The sequence below is a fragment of the Pristis pectinata genome, chromosome 7, assembly GCF_009764475.1.
Source record: "Pristis pectinata isolate sPriPec2 chromosome 7, sPriPec2.1.pri, whole genome shotgun sequence".
In the NCBI taxonomy this organism is placed as follows: Eukaryota; Metazoa; Chordata; class Chondrichthyes; order Rhinopristiformes; family Pristidae; genus Pristis; species Pristis pectinata.
The window spans coordinates 72,757,691-72,785,635 of NC_067411.1; the positions used below are offsets into that span (position 1 = coordinate 72,757,691).

A 27,945-nucleotide genomic window follows, 5' to 3' on the forward strand; every position below is an offset into this window, starting at 1 on the left:
GAAAGTGAATATTACAGATCTGATATCTTAACCAATAACAGTTATCTCCATACATCACAATGACGATGAAGTTGATCAGGAAAACAAAGACAGAAGCATGACCAGCTTCAAAAAGTGATTTGCATAAAAATACACACCAAGCAACAGAAAAATTTAAAAACACTGCGGATAATGGAAATCTAAAATAAAACAAAATACCTGAAACATGCTGCATGTCAGACAGCATTCCATGAAGGCAGAAATAGAATCAGCATTTCTTATCTTATACATATAGCAACAAAGAAAGAAGCCATATGGTCCATTAGGTCCATGTCAGAATCAGATTTATTATCACTGACGTGTTGCGAAATTTGTTGTTTTGAGGCAGCAGTACAGTGCATTATAAAGACATAAAAACTACTAAGTTACAAAAATAAATAAGTAGTGCAAAAGAAGAATAATGTTATCCAGAAGAGCAAACCATTTTCTTCTTCTTTTTCCTCAATCCCTGCAATCTATCGTCTCTCACATGAGCTCATCATCATTCCACTTTATTCTTTTTGCCACAAACCTTTATACCAAGAGGTAATTTACAATTACCAGTTAACCTACCTGCACACTTTTAAGGATGTGGGAAGAAACTAAAGCTCCCAGAAGAAACTTGTGGTCATGCAGAGAATATGCAAGCTCTACACAGACAGTCCTTGCAGTCATATCAAACCTCTGATGAAGGGTCATTGACCTGAAATTGGTATTGGTTTATTATTGTCACTTGTACACGAGAGGTAAAGACAGAGTTGTGGACACAGCCCAGTGCATCACAGACATCAGCCTCCCCTCCTTGGACTCTGTCTTTACCTCTCGGTGTCTTGGTGAAGCAGCCAGCATAATCAAAGACCCCACCCACCCGGGACATTCTCTCTTCTCTCCTCTTCCATCGGGTAGAAGATACAGGAGCCTGAGGGCACATACCACCAGACTTAAGGACAGCTTCTACCCCACTGTGATAAGACTACTGAACGGTTCCCTTATACAATGAGATGGACTATGATCTCATGATCTACCTTGTTGTGACCTTGCACCTTATTGCACTGCACTTTCTCTGTAGCTGTGACACTTTACTTTGTACTGTTACTGTTTTTACCTGTACTACATCAATGCACTTTGTACTAACTCAATGTAACTGCACTGTGTAATGAATTGACCTGTACGAACGGTTTGTAAGACAAGCTTTTCACTGTACCTTGGTACAAGTGACAATACTAAACCAATACTAATACCAAGGAGGGGAGGCTGGTTTCTGTGATGCACTGGGCTGTGTCCACAACTCTCTGCAGTTTCTAGTGGTCCTGGGCAGAGCAGTTGCCGTACCAAGGCGTGATGCATCCAGATAGGATGCTTTCTATGGTGCATCAATAGGAGTTGGTGAGTGAGTGTCAAAGGGGACATACCGAATTTCTTCAGCCTCCTGAGGAAGTAGAGGCACTGGTGAGCTTTCTTGGCCGTGGCATCTACATGATTTGACCAGGACAGGCTATTGGTGATGTTCACTCCCAGGAACTTGGAAGCTCTCAACCCTCTTGACCTCAGCACCATTGATGTAGACAGCCCCCTTTCTTGAAGTCAATGACCAGCTCTTTTGTTTTGTTGACATTGAGGGAAAGGTTGTCACAACCCTCTTGACCTCAGCACCATTGATGTAGACAGCCCCCCTTCTTGAAGTCAATGACCAGCTCTTTTGTTTTGTTGACATTGAGGGAAAGGTTGTCACAACACCATTCCACTAAGCTCTCTATCTCCTTCCTGTACTCCGACTCATCGCTGTTTGAGATATGGCCTACAACGATGGTATCATCTGCAAACTTGTAGATGGAGTTAGAGCAGAAACTGGCCACGCAGTCATGAGTGTATAGGGAGTAGCGGGCTGAGGACACAGCCTTGTGGGACACCAGTGTTGAAAATAATTGTGCCTGAGGTATTGCTGCCTATCCTCACTGATTGTGGTCTGTTGGTCAGGAAGTCAAGGATCCAGTTACAGAGGGAGGTGTTGAGTCCTAGGTCTTGGAGTTTGGTGACAAGCTTGCTTGGGATTATTGTATTGAAGGCAGAGCTATAGTCAATAAGCAATAGTCTAACGTAGGTGTCTTTACTGTCCAGGTGCTCCAGAGCTGAGTGTAGGGCCAGAGAGATGGGATCTACCGTGGACCTGTTTTGGCGATAGGAGAATTGCAGTCGGTCGAGATTGTCTGGGGAGGCTGGAGTTGATGCATGCCATGACCAGCCTCTCAAAGCACTTAGAAATCTTAACTCTATTTATTTCTCTGCAGAATGCTGACTGTCGTGCTGAGTATTTCTAGTCCTTTGTTTTTAAATCTCTGTACTTCATGTTACCCAGTTATAAGTGGACCCTGTTCACTTGAAAATCTTCTGGCACTCCTGGTACACAAAGCGGCAGACCCAAATGCAATTATGTATTCCTTTTAAAGGACCAAGTAGTCCATTAAGGACAGCATCACTAAGATTTGCATAAAATTATATAGCACAGGAACAGGCCTTTTGGCTCAAATCGTTCATAGCGACCAAAGTGCCTAACTGAGCTGTTCCCATTTGCCTTGTTTGGCACATATTCCTCTAAACCTTTCCTATCCATGTACCTGTCCAGATGCCTTTTAAATGATGTAATCCCATCCCAGTGACCAGAGTCTTAATTTAGCCAGCCATATAGTTACAAACACAGGTTGAAGGCAGGGTTTCTTATGATGAGCGACTCATACCCTGACAACCCAAGACTTTTCACCATCTGCATGACACAAGGCAGAAGTGCAATGGAACACTCTTCACTTGCCTGGATGGGAGTAGCTCCAACAAATCCCAAGGCTGACACAATCTAGAACAATGTAGTTCACTTGTTTGGTATCGAATCAACCACCTGAAACTTTCATTCCCTCCAACACTGGTGTGTACAGCGGCTACAGTGTGTACCAACTATAAAACTTCTTGTCCAACACCATAGGAGTACCTTCGCGAGAAGATCTGAAGCAGTTCACGAAAGTGGTTCACCACCAGCTTCTCAAGGGCAATTAGGGATCAGCAATAAATGCTGGCCTGGCTAGATCACTAAAGGTGAATAAATCTTTTAAAAAATGCAGTAGACGGTTGCATACTGTTTGCAAACTACCTATAATAAGTCTAATAACCCAGCACACTCAGGACTTTGGTGGTGAGTTATAGCAGATTTTCTGGACTATTGGGTGTTACTCCTATTAATACTCCAGCTGACATGGTCTTTCTCAAAGAATCATTCCTTACAGACAATGCGTCAGACACATCCATCACAACCTCTGGGTACATCCTGTCCCATAGACAGAGCAGATTCACTGGAGATGGTTGTATAGTGTTATACAAACAGTTATAACCCTTAGAGTTCTGAAGATACACTGCAGATCCTGAGGTCTCATAGTATCAGGTTAAACCTCCTCCTGATTACCATCCTCCTTCAGTTGAAGTAGTAGTGTTCCTCCACACTGAACAACATTCTGAAGAAGCACCAAAAGGGCAAAGAATGTACTCTGGGTTGGATGACTTCAATATCCATCATCAAGACTGGGTTGGTAGCACCACGATCCAGCCAACCATGGACACAGCTGCCAGATTAGCTCTGGACCAGATAGTGAGATAAATCTACTGGATCTTGTCCTCACCAGAACAGCTGTGGCAGTTGCATCTGTCCGTGATAGCATGGTCCTTCTGGAGACAAAGGCCATCTTTATTCCAAAGGCACCCTCCATTGTATTGTGTGAAACTGCATTTGGGTCAAAAGACAGAACAAATGTGGCAGATCAAAACTGGGGCAGCCATGAGGCCTTAGGAATCAACAAGAGCAACGTACACCATCACAATCAGTAATCTCATGGTCCAACAGATCCCTCACTCCAACAAAAATCTGGAGATCAATCCTTGTTCACCAAAGAGTGCTGAAATGCTTACCAGCAGCAGCACCACATATACCTGAAAATGAGGAGCCAACCTGGCAAAACAACAACACAGACTACATGTGTGCTAAATATCTAAACAACATACAACAAATAGAGCAAAGTGATCTCACAAGCAACAGATCAGATTAAAGCTCTGGAGTCCTGTCCCATTCAGTCATTTTGGTGGCTGATGAAAGTGGAGGAGATGATAATTCTATGAACATTCCTATTCTGGGCGACGGTGAGGCCCATCACATGAGTGTTAAAGGCAAGGCTTGAAATATTCACAGCCACATGCAGCCAGAAGTGCCAGTGGGTGATGCAGCTTGGCTTCTTCCAAGACTCTCACTGCCACAGAAGCCAAGCTTCAGCCAGTTTGATTCACTGCACATGATGTCCACAAGTTACTTAGAGCACTGGATAATGCCAAGACCATGCAGCCAGACAACTTCCCAGTTGTAGCATGGAGGACCTGCACTTCAGCACTAGCTGTGCCTCCAGTCAAACTGTTTTATCACAGGCATCTGCCAGACAAGGTGGAAAATTGGCAGGAATGTCTTTTTCACTAAAAGCAGGACAAATCCAATCCAGACTACAGCCCAATCTACTCTTAATCATCACCAGTTATTCACTCAGGTTAATCCAACAACACCTCCTAAACATGTGACTTCTATCATCAAGGAGGATTATGGCTTCAGGAGAAAGGGAACATTATCGTGCGCACGTTGCCTCCAAGTCACCAAAAGTTAACACCTGCTGGGAAAAGACTAAATGACCTCCCCACTGGGTCTAAATCCTCGAATTCTTGTGCAAATGGCACAGCCCTTGATGTCAAGGGCAGTAACTCTCACTTCATCTTTGGTATACAAGAGGAGAACTGCAGCAGTATTTGAACAATTGCACTTTTCAAAGTCAATTAATAATTTGCTAGAACATCCAGTTTCCAAAAATAGAAGTTCCAATAGACCCCTCACAATTTGTTCTTTAGCAAAAAATTGGTGTGCAATTGTGCAGTTAAGACATCTAGTTAGCATTGAATTGTGGTACAGAGCTCTGCAGTGGTGTAGTGGTAACCAAGTGTAATCGGTCTATAGTTTACTGTGAGCCATTCTTGCAATATTAGCTGAAATATAACACTCAGTCTGCTTCCTAATATAAGCAGGCAAGTTCCAAGTCACAAATACTTACTGTTGGTTAAATCTCTCCTACTTCACCATCAACACACATTCTTTTTTAATCTTTCAGCTGGAACCTTTTCACCCAGTAACTAAACAAAATTAATTTTGACTATTTTTAACCAAAAAAATAGTTTTGCTAAGAAACTGGAAGGGAGAATTAACAAAATGATTTTAAATGAGGTGCTTACTTTTCCTGAGAAGAATTTTTCCTCCCCCACCCCCCAGATTTAATTCTTTCCTGGCTTATACTTCCATAACTAGTACCCTCTGCATCTCTCATGAATAATCACCGATGAGCTTTACATTATCAGCAGTCACATCAATAGGCTACTCACAGAGAGCTTTACAGTAGAGCCCAGTCCTCAAACGATATCTGCATGTATCTAATGCAAGTGTGTTAGAACGGGGAACCTTGGCTGAAATTTCACCTTCTGAACTCAATGGATAGGAAGCTAATTGTCATGCTGCCCTAGCTGAACTCAACTAATTCAGCACCAACTACGAATTGAAATTTGCTTGTCCATAGTAGCTATGGCTCAGCTGTTCCACAAAGCTCACAAAGAATAAAGTAATAACTACTAAAAGAAACCATCAACCTTATTTAAGAGCAATGGGCACTTGAAAAGGTAAATGTCTTCCGAGAACTCTGCTTTTTGAAACTTAATCCATCCTGATAATTAATTGAAACAAAAAATCCCTCATTCCCCCTTGAAAATTACATTTTCCCTTTTAATCTGTAATTAATTGTTTTAAAATCTTAGAACTGGACAAAGAAACTTACATCAAGAAAATAAAATTCTCCTGAATTATTCAATAAGAATAATGGTGACTGATACAATATAATTAGAATTATCCTCTATGCACAGAGGTTACTTTGTAACCATGGCCTCAATGAAACATGAAACTGAACTTCTTGCCCACATGCCTTCCTTAGGAAATGAAATACAGGAAGTCCCCGGATTACGAACGAGTTCAGTTTTCGAGTCTGTTCGTAATTCGAATTTGTATGCAAGTCGGAACAGTTATGTACAGTTCAAATCTAGCGTCAATTAGTCAAATGTTTATAATTGAGAGAGAGAGAGAGAGAGAGAGAGAGAGAGAGAGAGAGAGAGAGAGAGAGAGAGAGAGAGAGAGAGAGAGAGAGAGAGAGAGAATATGTGTGTGTGTGTGTGTGTGTGTATATATAGGTATAAAAAACATTAAAGAAATATTTCTTAAACTGTTTAGATAGAAAAGAAAATGATTAAAGGTTAACACTCTCGTTCTAATTGATGTCTTGCATACTGGAAGGAGCCTTAATTAACAATTAAAATGACTATTAATTGGATGATGGGCCTGGTGCTGGACAGGATGGACCTGGTGCTGGAGAGTCAGGGATTGATACTGCTACTGGAGAGTCAGGGCCTGATTCTGCTGCTGTAGAGTGAAGGCTAACTTCTGCAGTCAATTTCTTAAAATAAACATCTAGGGTGGCTTGAACAGAGCTTTTCTTTTTCTCATTATAAATGGCCTTGTAGCAGCTGAGGCCATCGGTAAATATCCGGTAAACTTTGTTGAACCTCTGTGTTAGTATCTTGCTCCTCTAACTTCTAACTTTCTAACTGCTTCAATGAGACGAAAGGCTTCAGCTAACTCATTCGTCGAAGACTTCTTGGGTTCTGGGGTTTCTTGGTCCCAGCCTTCTTCCTCAAATGCTATCTTCTGCTGCTCCAGCTCCATGAGGTCCTCACTGGTCAGTTCTTCGGCATGGGATTCAAGCAAGTCTAAGACATCATCTTCACTGATGTCTAACTGCAGTTGATTATTATCAATATCAACCACAGCCTGCCTGGCTTCGGCGATGTCCTCAGCTGTAAACTCTTTAAAGCCATCTGTGAATTGGGGGCACAGTTTGTTCCAGACTCTTTTCATGTTGGTTTCCTTCACTTCCTCCCAAGAATCTGCAATGTCTTTGATGCCATCGTAGATGTTGTAATTCCTCCAGAACTCCTTTAAAGTCATTGCATCATCTTGGGTAGTCCTGACTGCTTGTGAGAAGGCCCGGCGTAAATAGTAAGCCTTAAAGGAGGCTATGATTCCCTGATCCATTGGCTGAAGTAGTGATGTGGTGTTGGGTGGTAAAAAGACGACCTTTACATTGGGGTGAAGGTCATCTAAAGCGCTTGGATGTCTGGGGGCGTTGTCAAGCACAAGGAGAATTTCGAAAGGCATTTTCATGGCCAAGCAATAATATTCAGCAGCAGGAACAAAAAAGTTCAGGAACCAATCTTCGAAGAGAGCTTTTGTTAACCAAGCCTTTGTGTTTGCCTTCCAAATAACGGGAAGAGATGCCTTGATGATTCAGCTAAGTGCCCTTGGATTTAGGGAGCGATACACAAGCATAGGCTTAAGCTTGAAATCCCCGGATGCGTTACCACCAAGCAATAACGTTAGCCTATCCTTGGATGCCTTATGCCCTGGAGCAGGTTTTTTCCTCTTTTGAAATGTATGTCCTTTCAGGCATTTTTTTTCCAAAAATAAAGCCAGTCTGTCTACACTAAATATTTGCTCAGGCACAAACTCCCTCCTCAATAATATCTTTCAACATTTCAGGAAACTCTCTCGCAGCACTTACGTCGGCACTCGCTGCTTCACCTTGCACTTTGATATTGTGTAAATTTACCCTCCCTTTGAAACGGTTGAACCAACTCCTACTTGCAACAAATTCTTCATCACAAGCACCTTCACTTGCTGCACGTGCAACCTTCAAATCACTGAGAAGGTTTTGCGCCTTTTCTTGCACTAAGCCAAGGCTAATAGGTATATTACGCTGATTTTGATCCTCTAACCAAATTATCAATAGCCTTTCCATTTCGAGAATTAAACCACTGCGTTGCTTAGTGATAATTGTCGCTTTCATTGGGAGAGCCTTTTACATACTCCATTATTCTCCCCTTGTCCTTTATAATTGTCCCGATCATTGACAGACTGTAGCCTAACACTTTTCCAATGTTTGTTGGCGTTTCACCTCTCTCTGAATGCTTTATTATTTCTACTTTTGCTTCAATCGTGATCGTTTTCCTTTTCTTCGATGCATCACCATCACTTGCACAAGATTTATGCTTTGAAGCCATGATTACGGGCCGACGAACTGCTCAAAACACGCAGTGCTTTGAGCGTCGTGCAAAATAGTCCGCCCGTTCGTTAGTACAAACCATTGTAACTCGACTTTTTAAAATAATAGGCTTTACGGAGGTCGGTTCGAAGTATGGACGTTCGTAAGTCGGGGACTTCCTGTATATGCTACAGTTTTTGAAGAAAAAAGACAATTTGGCTACAGAGTAAATCCAAGAATTTATTTTTCATCCACACATGACAAATCAATGAAAGATTTTCATCTAGTCAACTCATCACATTATTAAATGGAAAATAAACTGTAGATGAAGCAAATGCCTGCATCAAAAGGGCTTGTTACCGTACTGTATAAATAAAGTTAAAAAAAATTTAATGGGAAGTTGGGGGGGGGGGGGTGGGGGGGACGGAAGTGGGTGAGACTGGTGAGTGTGGGGAAAAAAAAAATCAGGCATGCTTGTGTTACATGAACTGCATTTTTGTGTTTATAAAACAATATTACAATGATCAAATAGGACCAGATCTGAAACTTCCAAACTTCATTTTTTTTTGTAATTTCCAACAGCATGCATCAGGTTTTGGAACATTCTTTTGAAAAACATGTGAGTTTCATCTTATACTTTTCAATACATCTATTGATTCACAACTGTAGAGTATTGGTGCCTTTTTGAGCCTAACTTTCTCATGAAAATTTCAATGGCTGCCTATCTTTATAAATCAATTTTTCTCATTAAAAGCAAATTAATGGTGTCACCTCACATGCTTCGAAGAAGTAAAACTAGACTATTAGTGACACATCAAAAAGTCTATTTATACACCCTGCCTCTAACCAAAAGGTTGCTTAAACAGAGTCCTTCATTTAAATTTGTTTATTCCAAAATGATCTTGGCTGGCCACAAGCAATCAATTCTCTTTGGGTGTCCATACTCCTACACGAGGTCCTAGTGTCGGTGGTGGGAGAGAGCAGGATCCAGATGTTGGCAAGAGGCTTCCAGAGGTTTCAGCTCTGGGAGCAGAGTCCCAGGGTGGGGGCAGACAGGAGGGATTACCTCCAATACTCTCCCAATGTTTAAAAGTGCAAGTGGACAGTGAGATTAGGCTTGGTGGAAACAGAAATTTTGACTGATTTCAGAATCAGGGTCCTGATTAACATTAAATCAGAGTCCTGTCTTCATGGACCTGACAAAATATACAGTCTTAGGGTCAAGAACTAACAAAAATGTTGCAGATACTAACTGGACTGTTGAGCAGTTAAATGTCTGCAAAGAACAAACTGAGAATTGCAGTCATAAAAAGATCTCTCAGGATGGAATTTATCGTTCATATAGCTCAATTTCTGCTGAAAAGATGTTATTAAAAAAATGAAAGGAATTAGGTCTTTGTGAGTACAAAGAAACTATAAAGTGTGGGCTAATGATGGAACAAAGAATAAACACAATGAAATGTATACTTCAATTGTGCATTTTATGTAAAATTAGACTGGATTCAAGAACTCATACCACCAAATTAAATTAGATAGGTCTTTTCTCAAGACTTTATATATGCTCTCTCAGAATTTTGTATGAAACCAAAAGGCTATAGTGACAACTTAAAAACTACCCAATTAATTGTGGAGTACACATACAGATGATGTGAAAAAGTGCTGCATAAGTACAAGTCTCTCTTTCATAAAATAGATCATCAGTCAAGACACATCAATTCCAAAATGTTTGTTGGCCAAAGGTTCTGTCACGGAAGTCAAATCCAAGGTGCTTCTGGACATCAGCTTATATGACCTGGGAAATGTAATACTTTCACTTCAATACAGCTGCTGCAAAAAAAACACAAGCAGGTGCTTGTAGCGCATCTACTGCCATGTAGATATCAAAGTCTGCCAGGCTGAAAAATTGAAATAATGAAGAGCCTGACGTGAAACTAGTGAAAGGCTGCTGTGGGCTGAAAGCTGTGAAAGCTGAAATTACTGTGGGAGTATGTTTTTTTTAAATTGAAATGTGCTTACAATGGAATATTCATTACACAGTTCTATGAAATACAAAGAACTGTTCTGATCAAGTTGATTCAGAAAACTAAAAATTCGAGGAAGTGTTAATTATCTCAGTGTCCACATTTACATTTCTTTTAAAAACTGGCAAGTTGCAAATATCAAACAAAACTACCTTGAAACCTTGAGTTAAAAGGAAGTCTACTAGCAGCATTAGAAAGTTCCTTGCCGCTGCACAACAATAACTACACATTAGAAGTGTCTTTTCTGCAAATGCCTTGACAAAACATTTCATGTCCTTTGATTCAAGGTCAATGGATACATGCAAGAGTACTGAATGATGCATCTTATGCCAAAAGCATAACTGAAATCAATAGATTATTTACTAAACAGGAATTTTGGCTCTGGAATTGATAGTGAAGCAAGCACAATACGTGCCTTTAGTCATAGGGCCTCTTTTTATTTTAAAAAGATTTAAAACGTGGTTATCAAAATGTTATAACTTCTTTTTCATCGTCTTCTATCAATAATTCCCAGAAAATCAATATCTGACAGGAATTGACAAATAAATAAAAAAGATCAAAAAGTGAAAAAAACCCATGCTGGAAATCTGAAATAAAAACAGAAAGTGCTCAGGAAATATTTCATACTTCCAGGATCTGCTGTTTTTTTGCTTTACAATATTTAATTTACTATCACTTCTCTCCATGTTTTTTTTACATACATCAGCTAGCCTTTCCACAGCTTATATATAAAAATGCAAACCTGCAAATTTACACATCCACAGAATAAACCAAGACAAGGATCTTGCCTTCACCTAAACTTGACTTTAAAAAAAGTCCTTTGTGCAACATAATCAAGATGTCACTGGTTTTCAATTAACAGAAAAATAATTAGTTTGACCACTGAACTTAATTGTACTTGCTCTTGTGAATTATGTTTTTAACAAAATACAATTTTTATTTGCCCATAAACAATCAAATTCCATTACAAGTACAAAGGCATGCTTATGCAGAATTTTTTAAGCATAAATGCAAGAAATTTTGCCAAATACAAATGCAAAGAGAGGACTGACGGCAAACTGCAGGCCTTGCCTCTGGTCTATATAACACCCATTTGGTCAGGACAGTCAGAACATTCAAAAATCCAGTGCTGGCAGCAGAAGGAACTGGGCCCTACAGATCTTGGGAATTTTTTTAAATTAATGTGGGACAGAAATGCTTAGGGAGATGTCACCAGTACAGTACCATTCCCTTGTGATAATATTAACCCTCAGGAACACCAAAGTTATTTTAGCAAGGAGCCTTGATGTATACAAAGTATGATTTTCCACTCATTTCCTATTAATTCTGAGAAAACTACAGCACTGTTTTACATGGCAAATTTTTCCAGGTATCATTTATATGCAGTAACTCCTATGAGATATCTGGCAAGCTGATGTTCTGAACTTAAAAAAGGTACTGTCATATTTTGGTTAACTGTTGCCAATGTTTCCTCTGCTTGGTTAAACATATTAAAGGCTGAAATTAAAAGTAATCAACAGAAGAAATCACCCAAAGAGAAACTGGAGGATCATTTGATGGGATATGCAAGACAATAGATCAAAAGCTGGATTATTCCTCATAGTTCTTTGTCACACAACATTGATACAATGGACCGAATGAACATGTACTGTGCTATAAAATCCTATATTTTCTTCTGATCCATTTTCCCCTAATTGCTCAACAAACTACTCACACTTTGCATCTCAAAACATTAAATAGCTGAATGCACAATATACCAGATCGCTGTGGATTGTCGGAATCAGTCAACAGGAGTGATTAGCAAGAGAATAAAAATATTATTATTGTCTTTTCTTTGTCCCTCTTAAATCTTGGGTGGCCAGGCTACCTTGGGATTGTACATCAGCCTCATCTATACTCCAGGACCTAGATGGTTTAACAGAGATTGTAATATCACAGGTGCTTCCATTCTCTATAGAAAAAGAGAATCAAAAATAATTGTCAGCGGGGTATAAACCATTGTTAATTTGGTTCAAAATAATCCACAAATGAATAAATACATTTGATGAGTTGTCACAAGAAACCTGGTCCTTTATCACACCAGGGGGGCAAAAGGAAAACTATACTACGAGCTGCTTCAAGGATTTTAAAATGCTCTTTTGAGCTTGAAGACATATCAGAACTGTTGCAAATGTATAGCAATATTTATCAAGCATTGCAGCCAGGCAACAGGTTTAATTCTGCCATTGTTTAGCTTTTATCTAACTGATTGCAGTCAAGTTTAATTTACTGACTATTCTAAATCAAGCATCACTGAACAGCACACGACACATTTTATGACAAAATCTGTCCAAACTACCTTCCAAATTGAAATTTTCCACCTAGTGAGTATGCATCAAAGCAGCATGGTTTTGCTTGTTTGAGTGATTTTCCAAATTATTCTGAACATTCAATATCAATCACTTCAACAAGATAGCATTTTATAAAGAATAATTATGATTTCTCCATTACCTTACAAGGTTACCTCCAAGGTCAAACTGTTTTCTGAATAAAAGTTTTGGGTTAACCAAATGCAAATCAATTGGATGTTGAAGGTCAGAAGTTACCTAGACAACCACTTGTTCAGCATAGCATTCAAGAAAGAACAATTTCATTGACTACCATCTAGTTAAACAATGTGAGCAGAGAAAAAAAATAAAGTGTAAGATATTTTTATATATAATCTAAGGAGATCATCTGTACGACTCAACTATCCTGCTGAGCCCATAACTACTTATGCGAAAATTACTAGGTAATAAATTTGGTGCGTTTTAGAACGATTCAAAACTCAATGCTCTTCTTTTTTGTTCTTCCCACAAATTAGTCCAATTACCTGAAATTGAACACTGTCCTTCAGACTTTGTGACACCAAGTCAGGGCATAAAATGAATAGCCCTCAATTTCTGCTTCTGTTTTGTGCTTGAAATAGTTTTTGATTTGAATGGTTAGTTACAAAAAAAACTTTGGCACAAAAGCAAAATGTAATTGACAAATGCTACAAGCAATCAATGAAACAACTGGAAAAATCATTATGTTATATGCTAAATACTGAACCCATTATTGTTAAAGGCAACCGATACTACAACAGTAAGGCTTTGCTCATGGAACTTCATTTAGTTATTCAAATTTCAGATAGATGAACATATTTCAATGCTCCCTTTTAATACAAAATGGAGAAAACTGATTTGTGCATTGCAGAATAATTGTAACTAATACCCAGGTTCTGTAGGGGGGTGACCTATCTTTCTATAGTTTGCTCATTATGACACCCACTAATGAATCACCAAAGTCTTGTTAAATCAATGACTAGCACAAAATAATCATGTGTAAATCTGGAAGATGCTGTTCTGCCAATATTGATGTTACATTACTAACTTTAGATGAAATACAAGAACAGAAACACACATTTCCTCTAGCTATATGTATAGATGGCAAAGATGTTAATTTTCCATTAAGTAATGCAATCTGCATGAAGCTAAAATCTCCTTCCTTATTAACCAACAGATCAAACCATAGAAGAGGCACTATTCCCAATCACCATTAGCCACATTCCATCATCTTCCAATCTGGGTAGAATCTACAATGATCCAGAAATTAGATGCATAGGCAGGTGAATACTATTCAGACTGAGCCCAAAATAAAACTTTGTATCTTAATTTTTGATGACAAAAATTCTAATTTACAGTCTCATAGTACAAATCATTGTATCATCATACGCATCATCGTACAAATGTAATTCTTAGTGTGGACAATAACATGCAAATATATTGTCAGTAACTCGCTCCACATTCCACACCCTAACCTATCATTAGGGGACCTTCAATAAGACTTGAGCAACATTGGGTGAAGGTGGTTCTCTTCCTCCTGTCCAATACCTTATGTTAGGCAATGACGGGAATGGGTTTGGGTAAATTACCAAGTTTCAGTTGGACATCTGCAAATTGTCACTTGGAAATGAGGCACTTGGATGAGGTATTGGTTTGTGATGGGTGGTTATCCCAGCTGAGTGTCATTGCCTTCATGAGAAAGTGAGGAGAAATAAGGAAGTGTTGTGAAAAGCAAGTACAATGAAAAAGTTCTTCAGATGCAACTTTCTAAAGGTCCAACGATTAAACCCCCAGGATCAATAAATGAGTGCTATATTATACATACCTCATCATGGGATGCCAGTCAGAAAAGCCTAGCATCATGTCTGATATCCAACAATCACTATAAAATTAAATGAATGACTAAACCTAAATGATTCTAGGGACACGTCTTCAAGTATCCACCAACTCAGCTATAAAAGTTAACAGAAGATGAAAATATTTAACATTTGATTACTAATAAAGCCTTTTTTTAAAAAACACTTCATTTTTGTTTTTAGCATGGCAGATGACAACAAACTCCCCTTTTTTCTCTTCCTCTTTCCACCAACTGCATGTCTCTTAAAAAAAACAAGAGATAATGATAAAATCCGACAGGAAAAAAGTCAAAAACAAATAAAACAATGCTTGAGTTTTGTTTCCCTTTCATTTATAATGGATAAAATATTGTTAATTGAATCAATTTCCAAATCCACGTGCAAGACTTCATTGTACAAAATTATTTTAGGCTTAACTAATCTTCAGTAAAGTTGCTAATTCTACAAGGTTACTTTTCTTGTGACTGGTGTTTTATGAAGCACGACCTCTACACTGTGGCTGGCAGAGAGCCCTTAATGAACATCCATTTCAAAAAGGTCCATTTACTGGCTGCTTGGCACAAAGATTAGGTGAAGAAGTTAACTATAATTTGACTTTCACCATTCTTTACTAAAAGGTAATGATCAAAAATATAATTATTCAAATTACTCACTATAAATGCATTTAAATTTCTGCTCAACCTGAAAGTAGTTAGAATTAGGTGCACATTACCCCAGTGACTGGCAAGGTGAATATGACAGCTAGGGTTTAAAAGGAAATAAATACAACACAGAAAAGAAAGTCATGCTGATGATTAGGTGAAAGAGGGGTGAGAGGGTGGTGAGGGTGCCCAACAATCCCATGTGATACAGGATTTCCTGTATCTGGAAGGAAATTTAGAGGACATTAATTTTCCTATAAAAACCAACAAGGGCTGTAAGGCTGAGAATCTCTAGGCGGGAGACATCACTACTTTGTAGTTACACACCACTGTAGTTAGAAACCTGGCACCAGATAGAGAGTCTGAGGGGTGCCGTGGAGGCTGCTGCAGATTGGAAGTAGATCTCACATCTACCAACCCATCTGCTTGCCTTTTGGGGACCAACCTACAGTGAGCTTGAATGCTGGGGCCCAGCTGATGCTGGATCCAGTACCATGTACCTGGAACCCAGGGATCATAGATCCAGAGACCACGTCAGACCTGGTCTGATCCTGACCTGACCAAAGTCTATATTTAGTTCTAGACCCAGCAGTACAGGTCTGTCACTGGTATTATGATAGAGGCTGAGTGAGATGCTCTGGCAGCACAAATCCACTTCTGTTGGCTGGGAAATCACATGCCAGCACTGGGAGACGAAGATCTACCAACATCAGGCAACTGGCTAAAGACTTCTCTGGGAGTGTTTTTTTGGGGCCTGGGCTAAGCTGCAGGCTGGTAAGGGTGGGATGGCAGGGAATGGCATGCAGTGGGGCTGCCTCCTTCTGGGCCCAGGAGCTGGAGAGTGGAGATGCAGGGAGGACAGGGGAGAGAGTGGATAGGCTAAAAGAGTGGGAGTAAGCAAGAGAGAATGGGCAGTGGGGAGAGTGTAGGGCAAGGGCCTGAACTACATAGGTAGGAGTTTCTTTCCCCCTTCCTTTCAGAGTGTGCGCCTAAGACTCTGCATATCACCTGCCTCAAGCCTGCAGTAGAATCTGGCTTCTACTCTCATGTGTCTTTGGACCAGTACCTCATTTTGTCAAATCCATGTGTATAGCAGTCATTTTATGCACTGGCATCTTCCACTCCTTAGAAGTGAAGTGAAAGACCCTGGAGGACTACCCAAGGAGAACTGCAATTCCAATGAACTCTTTTAAAAGTTTCGACAGGCACAATGAGCAGCAAGTCCATTAACTGGTAATTAATTCAGAATTACCATACCTGCCCAACCTGCCTCCAAGATTTCACTCCCACAGCAAACCCTGTCCATTGCTTGTCCCATGTTGTTGGCAATCATAGAGGAGGCTTATGTGAAGTGCTAACAACAGAATGAACCAGTGGAGCCAAGTGGTCTGATTCTGTGCTGCACAACACACGCAATATGATCAACTTTCTGATGGATTCATCTACTGAGTTGCCAATCTGAATTCTTGCTTTTAAGCAAATGTTGGCTCTCATACCGCAAAGATTAAATTTCCAATGTTAAATGCACTCTGTTGAGCTTGATTTGGCCCACTTCCCAGATTCCTCACCCGCAGCCCCTGACTGCCTGCCCTCACCTGGGTCTGATCAGTAGGTATGGTTCCGAGGACCTGTCCTGAATGTTTTTCCACAGGAAGTAAAACTGGGGATGAAACCTTTCCTTCTGTCAAAGTTGTGAAGGTTTTAAAAAGTATTTAAATACCTGTGATATTCAGAAACATTTTAAAATTATCAATTAAACGCTTAAAAATGCAAGAGTGAAAAGCAATGCAAAAATTGAAAACATGAGAAACGTTTAGCATGTAATCTAGAGTAAGATAGGGTAGCTGCTTCTCCCTCCATGCCATCGTGACCCTATCAATTTTTTCCTTGTAGAGTGGTACATTGTCACACTGGGTGTAATTCCATAGCCCATTCATTTTTTTTTATATATATAACTACAGATAAAGAATGGAATTGAGGTTTTAGTTTATTTGAATAAATAAGAAATAGAAGCATAGGGAGGTCATTTGGCCCCTAGTACATGCTTTGCCATTCAATGAGATCACAGCTGATTTTATACCATTGGGTCACATTCCTGCACTAACTCCATTTCTCTTAATATAGCTAGAACTCTCATCAATTTCTAACCTGAATATACTCCATGACTGAGCCTTCACATCCCTTAGGTAGAGGATTTCAAAGATTCACCATCCTTTGGATGTAGAAATTTCTCCTCATCTATCCTGAATGGTACCATTGAGTGACAGTGACCTTTGAACTTAGACATACCTGCCAGGAAAAATATCAATTCTACATCATTCCAATCAAGTCCCTAAGATGTTTGTATGTTTCAATGAGATCACCTTTCACTCCTCTGAACTCAGGAGGGTGTGGGTCCAATCTGCTTAATGTCTCTTTGTATGACAAACCTGCCATCCCAGGAATCAATCTGGGGAATCTTCTCTGTAATCCCTCTAAGTGCAAGTATATCTTTACATGGGTCGGAAGTCCAGACTCCTCAGCAATATTTGAGATGTGGCCTGACCAGGGCTCTATATATTTGGATGTCTGAGCTTTTGTACTCACATACCACATTCCTTCCTAAACATTTGCTGCGCCTGTACATTAACTATGAATGAATTGCATACAAGGACACTCAGTTCCTCTGAACATCTACACTTTTCAACTCTTACCATTTTAAAACTATTCCACCTTTCTACTTTTTCTACCATAGAAGCCCTTAATTTTTTTCCACATATTAGTCAGAAAGCTATAACATCAACACATTACTGATTCCACATGAAGCAGTTTAAAGTAGCTCTTGCACCTCACTTCCCATGTTCTGCCCTCACTCACCTCCCTGTGTTTCTATGGTTGAATGGTCACTGGTTCCACCCCCACCCCCCAACTGTTCACAATGGCCCTGTTAGTGCCTGCTTACAAATCAATTTAATAGTCATAATACCATGCACACTGAACACCTACCAGTGATGTTGGGTAATGATGACCAGAAGCAGTACATTGCTTCTCTTTCTTTTCCTAAAAACAGTGGGGGGCATTTTGGAGCCAACAGGGCTACCACAGATGTAATGGCTGAAGCAGGGAACTTTCCAAAATTGTCCAGCTCAGGTACTCAATTGATAGTAAATTGGAACGCTCTGTGAAATCATTAGGCCCATTTAGTATTTGATTATTTTTGAGAAAAAGGCCTTAAGAATTTGACTTTTAAGGTTTTGCCCCATTTTAACCTTTAGATCCTTTACTCTTCTGAATGAGTCATATTTGGAAAGCATTTTCTTTTTTTCGGTTTGGTGCTTTTAGCTGCCAGCAGAGAGGTAGAGATATTTAGGGGCTAACTTTGATTCTGTGATATTTCAGCAAGTGTATAAATACATCAGAGAAGTCAAAATCACTTCAAGCAAAAAAAAATCAGAAGAGCAATCTTACACACTGCCATTACCCCCATACTCATTCTTACAAAATGTGATGAAAAACAAATAATGAAGACTAATTTCCATTTGAGTTCTTAACATTTATTTTATGCCCTAGGAAAAAAATTTACAAACCTCTGAAGTCTAGTGTATTGCAAATGAATGAGTCAGCTTTGGAGGTTAGTTTCTCTCTCTCTTCACTACTGTACTGTATCATATTACAAAATTTATACAGAGTAGTCTATGCCAGTTCCTCTGGAAGTGATAACATTTACTATTTTCTCTTGTGCATAAAAAAATGTGGAACAGCAGGAAAAAGCTGTTCACAATCTAAGATACTGACTCTTCAAAAAGGAATTGTATTTGAATTTGGCTCGGCAATGCCATTTATCTGTAAGTGTCAATTGATATGCACGTTGTTTGCAGCTGTTACCAAAGGAGGAAAGAAAAAAACACCCAGCTCTGTAATGAACTGTAGTTAACCCCTGTTATAGGCGTATGATTAATGACAAGCAGTCAATGTACTTGAACTCTCTTTACCTTTTGCCTGACTGACTAAAGCAGTTTCTACGCATTTGAAAATTAGTGAACCAAATTTTGAAGGCAAACTATGAAAACAAATAGATTTTAAGTGGATTAGACATCAAAAATAAAGTCAAAATGGAATTGTGCATCTGCAATCATTCTCATTGTTGGCTGGGAGATGCAGTTTTCCCCCTCCCATTTCCCTATTGAAAGAGGAAAGCTTACATTTGGTATCATGGACTTCATTTTCTGGAAAAGGAAGAATTAACTTTCTCTCTCTAGTTCTCTTCTCTGGATTGGATTCTGCTTTAAATTACTGACAGAGTTTTATTGATGTTAATATCACTCTGAAAGAAAGATCGTGGTCAAACATAGTCAGGTGCCGGTAACTGTAGTTTTTGTCACAATTATTCTCTAACATTATGCTAATATATCAGTGTTGGAATTTAGTACTGACTATCCAGATGAAAGCTTGAAAGTTAGAACATTCAGGTTGACTATTTCAAGCAAGATTCCAGCTAAATGCAAGTTGACAGTTCAGACAGCCAATTGTATAAATGTCAGTATTATTAAGAGACCGATAGCAGAATATAAAGATTGCACATGACATAATGAGGTGTCTTGAGTTCTGAATTGAGATGTTTCATCCTATAACCTACTCTTACACTGACCCAAGAGCATTCAATAGCATTGCCAGAACTAATTCCTCATTTTGATTAACATAACTTTTGAAGAGTGGATGCACAGGAGTACAGAATGTCAGTTCCTTCACATCTCAAGTTGAAACCTACCACTAGTGACAACAGGAGGAAAATCTATTGCAATTTTTAAAAAATGCTTATTCTTGGAGAGCAAAGATGGAGAAATTTAAAAAAATTATACATACCCAATGCTTTATGAAACTGATAATAAGAATACCAAGCAAATGACCAAAATGAAAGCAAGTTTTTATTTCCAACACACCATCAACCGGATTACGCTCATTTCTTTCCATAAGTTCTGTAGGGAACACCTGGCTATCTTCTCACTCTCCAGGTTGACTGACTTCCATGCACAAGTTGGATGGCAGAGATAGACAGGAAGTCAAATGGCAATGGATCTGCTATCCCGTTTCTCTGCTAGGCTAACCAATGAGAAATTTCAGAAAAGCAGCTTTTCTTGTGCATGTCAGAGCTGGCCAATTCTGATGCATGGTTGTTCACCTGTAACATTAACTCAGTTCTTCTCTCTCCACAGATGCTGCCTGATCAGCTAGATATTTCCACGTTCTCAGCAATTGCTGTGTTCTCCATCTTATAGTTCCAGCATGCACTTTTGTTTTCCTTGCCGCTATCTGCCCTTATTTATCTATTAACCAGAAGGCACCAAATGTGTTACGTTGTCTGGACAACCTTGGCTTCCACCCATTATGTTTTCACCACCTTTTCCCCTCTCTGCAAATTAAAACCCATTTGTTTTCTTCTCTTCCTGGTATGAAGAGCCATTGATCCAAAACAATGATACTGCATGGCCTCCTGAGTAATTCTAGCACTTTTCAATTTTACTTAAGTGTTTTACTTTTCTTTACTATTATTTAAAAAAACTTTATTTCCTTAATTTTCTGAAAAAAATTTAAAAAATGTTAAGCCCATTTAAATGTCTCTGATTATCAGCAATGACAACAAAAACTTGACAACAGCAATCTGGGGGCAAGGCTGAAGGATACACCAAATCAGATGTACTCGCTGCCCATGGGCCACTCTGCTTTGTGGGACTCTCAATTAAGAGGTTGAGCTTAACCGGCCCCCTACCTCCAGTTCAGAGTAGTGAGGGTAGGTGGGCAAGGCACAGTTATTCCAGTACAATCTGGGACAGCGTTTAGTGCGGATCAGAAAGCAAAGCCCTGGTTGTTAAACTTCTCGCACTGAGAAGACTGTTTTCATTCTATGGAACTCAATATCTTCCAGTCAACAAATAATAGTTTATCAAAATACAGTGATAACATTCATAATTGGCACATAAAAGAGCTCCTTCCTCAGAATTAAAAACATGGAGATTTTAAAATTTAAAAACCTTAATTACCAAGGTACATAGAACAGGTCATCATGAACTTCATGAAAAAATGAAATTATATTTCATTGAAAAAAAAACTCATCTGCAGAATGAAAATAGACCAGCTGCATTAAAGACTATATATAATTTATGACAACATGAAAAACAGTAAAATATTGAGATAATGCTTGAAAACAAATTAAAAATAGGTATTTGCTTATGGATTATGTCTGTTACTAATGTCAATAATTTTACCTTTGGGCATATTTTCTGGAGCAACAGGATTCTGACATTTATGGAGCAGTCAGTTCAAACACTTTCCTATTATGTATTATTCCAATGTTGCTATGGAATCTTATGCACCTTTAAGAGATCTCAGATATTTTAAACAACATGCAACCACTGTGGCTGTATGTTTTTAATGTTAGAACCTAAATTAAGTTGTTGATCAACTCTTGGTTAGCAGATGAGGAACACGACTGGAAGTAGCCAAGGGTGGACACCCCATTCAATTTCCTTTCATCCTGTGTGGCAATATTCAAGATTCTGCTTTCCCTGTACAGCACTGTTGGGATCAAGAATTCAATAAAGTATTGAACAGATGCTTGTAATCTTCCAACTTAATAAAAGAAACATTCTTCCGACTAAAATGTCCAGGGAGTACTGATCGACTATTCTGTTAGTGGCACTCTTCAGCCAAGATCATGACTTTAATCATGAGAGGTAAACATGATTAATTTTTCATGTTCCACCTCAGGAATACTGAAGATAGTTGCAGTGACCTCAGAGCAGACTTGGCCGAAATTGAGCTAGTCAGCACAAACCAAAGAAATTCCCGAAGCAAACAGCACAGTCCCTCACTGTGCACCCATTAATTGTTTTCAGTTAAAAGTGGACACTTCTTAGATGTATTTCATATACTTTAAGGTCAAGGTGGTGTTTAATAAATTAATCTGAAAGTAGGGCAAATCTATAATAGAGCCCAAAATAAAAGTGCAAAGTATTTTCTTTTGAATTTATTACTAGAAGACATTGACTTTCCTACTAATAATTTGTAATCGGGGACAGAGAATTATTGTCCACTTAACCAGAGAAGGAGAGGAGAAAGAAAATTGTGCTTTCTTGCGCACCTAATTTTTATCCTTTTGAACAAATGAACAATCATCTTATTGGTTTTAAAAATTCAAATTAGAAGAATCTCTTTTCAGCCTGACTGGAATAAGTGGCCTGACAATGTATCCTCAGATCTTTGAGGGACCTTGCTGAAAATGCATTAATGAAGATATCTGTCCACCTATACAATATTTGGCAGATTTGTGTATTTTAGCTTCACATTCAAATGAATTGAATACAGTCAATTACCTTGCTTTTTTCACCATCACTGGCTTTATCATGATGGGAAAGCTCTACTTGTTAAAGCTTCAGTATCTGAATAAATTTCTTGGCAGAACAAGTAAAAACATGTTGTAACATGTATTGCTTCTCTTATGTTTTAACTGTAGCTTAACTGATTGCACTTCCAATTTAAATCATTTTCAATTCAGATGGCTGTGGGTTCTTCAAATCTCAGTTCAATGATTAATGAAGTAAAATCCTTTCGATAAATCACTTACCCAAGACCATGCCACAGCATACAGACGTGGATAACCTCATGGCACTATTTTAAAGAATTTAGGAGTTATGTCTATTGGTCTGGCCAACATTTAGAAAGGGAGTAAATCATCTTGTGTGCAAGGGACATGCTGAAGCTGGGTGTAGCCACTGCAAGGGATCCATAGGAAAGGGTCACAATTTGAATCTCTCCTGCCACTGCAAACATGTCAGAACCCCTTGAACTATTTGCTTTACGGTTGTTAATGAATGATAACTGATGATGTGTAAATATTAAGTAATATGTTAAGCATGTTGTTGTTAAAATGTTGACTTGAATGTTCTGTAATACATCCAAATTTTTTTATATACAAGTTACTTAATTTTTAAGATTATCTGGTTATTATCACTTGCTGCAACAAATAGCTGGCACATGTCCTATGTTACAGAAGTGCCTCCATTTCAATTAGTTCAAAAAACCTGCAAGTACTAGAAGTCCAAAGCTAAAACAGAAGATGCAAAAAGCATTCAGCAGGTCGGGCAGCATCCAGAGGGCAAGAAATAAGTTTCAGATCAAGGACCCTTCATTATAACTTGAAAACTGGAAAAAAAGTGTGCTTTAAAAACACACTGAAACAGAAGTACAGCCACATCTGTGGAGAGAGAAAGGGACTAAATGGGTGGTCATGTAAATGTATTATAGTAAATACTCCAACAATCTGCTCTCCGATTCAGGAATCTCAATGGTTTGGCATCTGGCACACCAAGCAATATTTGCCACGCTCCCTTCTGATTCACCAGAGCCTCTGTTGCCCCGTTCCCTTCCCACTGATAGGGACCCTGGTTTCCATAATCCACCCACCACCCCCCCCAACAAGCTACTTAAAAGTGTGTTGAGATATTAATAGAAATAACATCCAATAATCCAGAAAATCAACGAATCCAGCACTACCAAAATCCTGAGTGTGCCAGGTTATAGGAGATGTATTGCAAATTCAAAGTTAGATCCCAGGGGCTGCAGTGTGCCAGGATGGAAAGTTAGGTGCTATTCATCTTTGTTGGAGAAAAGAGGCAGAAGGCAGAGGTCAGAATAAAAGTGGGGCAGAGCGTCTTAGTGACAGGCCAATGAAATTTTAGGGTCAGAGATATTTTGCACTGTGGTCACCAACTTCACTTCGAATTTAACTGGCTGCAATGCCTTCTTGACATCCTGAGGTTAAGATGCATACTATACAAAAGAAAGTATCTCTTTCTTTCCTCTGCAGTTAATTACTTACCTTGCACCTATAATTCTCATTCAAGTAAGTTTATTGTTAGCACAGAGGTCAGGCTCAATATAGCACTCAAATTCTAGACTTGCCTGCAATTTACTAACTTTATACAGAAATAGCTGCTTATTCCACTTCATGGTTTTAAATAAACACAAAATACAAGCATTCCATCCTGGTCAAACTTATGCAAATCAAAGTTCACCTTGCTGCTATTTTTTTTATGCCTGTTGCAACCAGAACCATGTTGGAATTTCCTTCTACAGCCATTAAGGAAAGAAGCTCAGGACAGTCAAACTTAACCTCCAAAGCCAAAGGAATGAAACCTTGCATCTTTTTGTTTTAAGAAACGGAATCCTTCACAAATTTACATGTCATCATTACCCAGGGGTCACGTTATTCTTCTCTGTATATTCCAATTTTAGCATACATGCTGGTGAGGACACACTAAAGAAAGTCTTGGCTACTGAGCAGCAAAATAGAACTTGTGCAACAACATCAAGCACTATAAAATAAATACAATGTCCTTGTGTGAAATAATCTGAGAGCAGGTTCTAAGCAGGTTGTGGTAGATTTCCATGGACAACACTCAGAAGTCAACACGACTCAGCGCAAGGGAGTGTACAGGTTTGGTCGCCCTGTTATAGGAAAGACATCATTAAACTGGAAAGAGTGCAGAGAAGATTTATGAGGATGCTGCCAAGGCTCGAGGGCCAGAGTTAGAGGGAGAGGTTGGACAGGCTAGGACTTTATTCCTTGGAACGTAGGAGATTGAAGGGTGACCTTACAGGGGTATAGACAGGGTGAATGCATAGTCTTTTTCCCTAGAAAGGGGAACTAAAAACTAGAGGGCATTGGTTTAAGGTGAGATGTGAAAGATATAAAAGAGACCTGAGGGGCAACTTCTTCACGCAGAGAGTGGTGCATATATAGAATGAGCTCCCGGGGAAGTGGTTGAGGTAGGTACAATAACAACATTTAAAAGACACTTGGATAAATAAATGGATAGGAGGGGTTTAGAGGGATATGAGGCAAACATAGGCAAATGGGACTAGCTTGGTGGGCACCATGCTCAGCATGGGCTGAAGGGCCTGTTTCCATGCTGTATGGCTACGAGTAAGGATAGAACAGTGGAACTCAAAGAGAGAGGATGAGCTCTTTTGTCCTCCTCATCAGCAATTCTTCTGTTGCTCAGGCTTGTGCAGGACACATTTAACAACCACCATTCTGGAGAACGTCGCTGGCAATTCCTGAAGGACACTTCAAGACTTATCTGGGCATCTGAAATGCATCCTCAACATTTTTATGAACTGCTGAATGAATGTCTGATGATCATGCAGCACCAGTTATAGAACTGTGGGATAAGTTTGAAAAAGGCACCCTCATCACTTGAGAGGTGGCCCTTAGATCTACTCTACGGAACAAGGTCACAGTACGAAAGCATCACGATAGCACCTAGGGAACCTCGTGCATACCAGCAAAAACCACGTCTTGTGGTAGCATGTCAGCTGCATAATGATGGACTGAAGTCCCTTGTGGTTGATAAAAGCTCCTGGTTGCCTAGCTACTGTGTGACTGCCTCGTGTGTGCAATTAGTAGCAATCCCTGCACCTGTGGGAACCTAATACAAGATAAATCCAGGGCCAACTCGGTCTGGCTGTTGTCAAGATGTTACGTTTAGCTAACTCCAAATCTACCCATCAACTGGCCTTCGGTGTATTCAGTGGCCTGCGAGGTGCTCATGTTTCCTGTAGCTCCTTAGCAGGAACCAGTGGGAAATTCATTGTTGCCTGCAACACCTTTAACAGCCACACGTAATACACATGTGCCAGGTCTAGCAATGGGGCTGTGATCTTCAAACAAAGCTGTAGAAGACTGCAGAAAATGCTGGAAAGAACTGGTAAAGGGTCTTTGACCCAAAACTTTAAACTCTGTTTTCTCTTCTCGCTGAGGTGGGCTGACCTGCTGAGTATTTCTAGCAATTTCTTTATCATCTTAGATTTCCAGTATCTGCAGATTTTAAAAAAATTTTCACTGTTGATGACAGCAAGTAGCTGACAAGACCATCACAACTTTTTCCAAAAGATCAAAGCAGCTGAACTTCAATTTGTAAAACCTGTGACACGGGTCATACATGTTGCAGCCTTAACATTTTTGTTCAACATGTTCTGCAAGTGCACTGATCCCACCACAGAGTGCAGGCTGGAGCTCTGCTTAGGTACAAAATTGAAACCTGACACATCCATGTCCAATCCAAATTCAACTGAAACCTGAGAGTTTCAATTGTCTTGATTCTTGACAGACATGTACAATAGGGTCCAAATGGGCTCAGGCCAGGTTTTCAAGCTCCATCACGATTGGTTTTCATCTTCTAATGTGCAAAGGTCTGAATAAGCCTTTTTTTCTGGTTTTGTCAAATTGAAATCCTCAAGTTCAGGAAGAAAATAAAACTGTATCTTTGCAAGCATGGATTGCCAGAGGGAACAAAGTCACCAATGGCTTCAAGGGAGCTTTTATTTAGGTGACTCAATCAGTTTTAAATACCCATGTGAGAGCTCAATCTCACCCCCACTTTACTGGTCAGTTTCCTGAAAAGTGGGAAATGTGTAAAATAAAATCTCAAACAAAACTCAGTGTAAAGAAAAAAGCACACCATCAATGTCTCTCAAGGGCATTAAATACTACAATTAAAACCAATCTGCCTTAATTAAGGTCTCTGCAGCAGTAAGTGAGACATTTGTACACATTCATAAATGACATCAAAACTAAAAATGAAGGCATTGGAGCTGGACTGCAGTTATTTAAATTTCAGTTAGGTCAAATCCCACAGGGAACATGCTCCTGAAACACTAAGTTGAAACCATGTAACTTGAGACATTAAGTCTACGGAAAATAGGAGCCCAGAGATCTAGTACCAAGATCTGATAACCTTATTTTTTTGTTAAAAAAAAGGAATTTAAAACACAAAATAATGGAATTAATAGTCTATTAAAACCTTTATTCACAACAATGATTGCTGGCCATTGATCCTGATACTACAGAGAAATCTCCAAGCAGCAGAGAGTTGTGCAGCCAAACTGAGGGAGAGGCAATACATCCAACAGGAGGGGATGAGAGAGCGAGAGACCGAGACTCCAGGTGGAACCACACCTCTGTGCTGAATGGTCACACTGCTCACCCCAGCCCTCCAAGGCAGCTTCTCCACATGGAGCCATGGGGCAATTCATAGCTGCAGGAGTGTGAGTGGAGAGTCAGAGTTTGCACTAGGCTAGTGTGCAACAATGGGAGGGTAAGGGTTTACACAAATTCCCCAACACCCAGGTTCCCATATGGCAGTGTACAGCAGTGGGGAGAGCAGGCATGCTGGAGTAGATATGAAGCAAGTTACTGTGCAAGTTGGAACATTGGTCACATTATGCAATGTGTGTATACATGAATCAATGCAACTTGAAACTGTGTAACTTGGGGCTCTGACGGTATTTTAGTGACCGAGCCCACCCCCAAACCACCCAATTCTTGGGCATTGAGGAATGCACTTGCTCTGGCATAATACTCAGGCCAAAAATTTACTACATGTTACTACATGATTTATAGAATCCAAATATACTGTAGACCACTCAGACCTTCAACCCTATTCCGACATTCAATAAAATCATGGCCGATATTCCTATCTATATTCCTGTCTACCCATGGTCACCTTTCACTCCCTTACTTATCAAGAATCTATCTACCTCTGTCTCCACAACTCCTTGCAGAAGAGAGTTCCAAAATGGCACTGTGGCACTGCAGTTGTTGCTGCTACTTTGCAGCTCCGTGGACCCAGGTTTAATCCTGAGCTCAGGTGCCATATGTGTAAAGTTTGCATGCTACCTCTGTAGCCACGCACTAAACATGGCTATGCTTTCTTCAGAGTCACGCTATTTAGCCTATCTGCAATTATATATTAAACAGAAAGCCATTTGCAGTACTCTGTAGATTAAAGATTTACAGTATAAAAAATGCTATTTAACAT

General features: G+C 39.5%; 1 protein-coding gene and 1 non-coding gene across 2 annotated transcripts in view; both read right to left on the reverse strand.

Moving 5' to 3' along the window:
- Positions 1–27,945, reverse strand: part of dapk1 (death-associated protein kinase 1) — a 167,165-nt gene that overhangs the window by 105,222 nt on the left and 33,998 nt on the right. The gene's annotated exons all lie outside the window — the stretch shown is intronic.
- LOC127572988 (U6 spliceosomal RNA) lies at positions 24,277–24,379 on the reverse strand. Its single transcript, XR_007956728.1, has one exon. It is a non-coding gene; the product is annotated as a U6 spliceosomal RNA (small nuclear RNA).